Consider the following 688-nt stretch of genomic DNA (forward strand, 5'->3'; position numbering starts at 1 on the left):
GGATTGACTGGTTCTCGCGATCTGTGAAAAAGTAGAATGAAAGATAGCATTAGCTGTTGTCCTAAGTAACACTAAGCTGAATGAGAAATAAAGCTGTAAATGTTAAGTTGGGGCTTCTCCAAAGTTCAAGCAGTCCAAGACTACCTGATTCCCTTCCAGGTCCCAACAGGAGAAAGTTATAAACTCTATGGATGAACAGAATAGTCAGAGGGATGTGGTCCTCACGGCAGCTGTGTATCCACTTGCCCTTCATGCAGTTCTCAAGAAGTACAATTAAACTGCCTATCTATATTAAAAATAGAGGATTATATGGAATAATAATTCCTTCTGTCCCATCAGTGGAAAAAAGTAACAAGTAAAATCAAGTAATATTTCTGCAGTGGGAGACTGTAGAACTTCATCCAGTGAAGTTCAAATAATACACACTGCTGATTCCATGCATGCTTCTGGGTCAGCTTTCCTTGAAATTAGTTCCTGCATGACTCAATCAAGTTCTCAGTCATACAGCTCCATGGTGTTTTAGCTGGCTTGTCACATGCTCCAGTAAGATCAGTGGGGCTTTTTGGTTTATTTTGCTGTGAGAGAGGTCAAGCACTCACCAGTCAGCATGAACTGATAGGCGTTGTCAGAGATGGAGAAGATGTGTGGAGGGGCCTCCTGGCGCTTCTTGCCTCGGTAGGCCAACCCC

Source organism: Pterocles gutturalis, unplaced genomic scaffold (genome assembly GCF_000699245.1).
Source record: "Pterocles gutturalis isolate BGI_N339 unplaced genomic scaffold, ASM69924v1 scaffold45519, whole genome shotgun sequence".
Classification (NCBI taxonomy): domain Eukaryota; kingdom Metazoa; phylum Chordata; class Aves; order Pterocliformes; family Pteroclidae; genus Pterocles; species Pterocles gutturalis.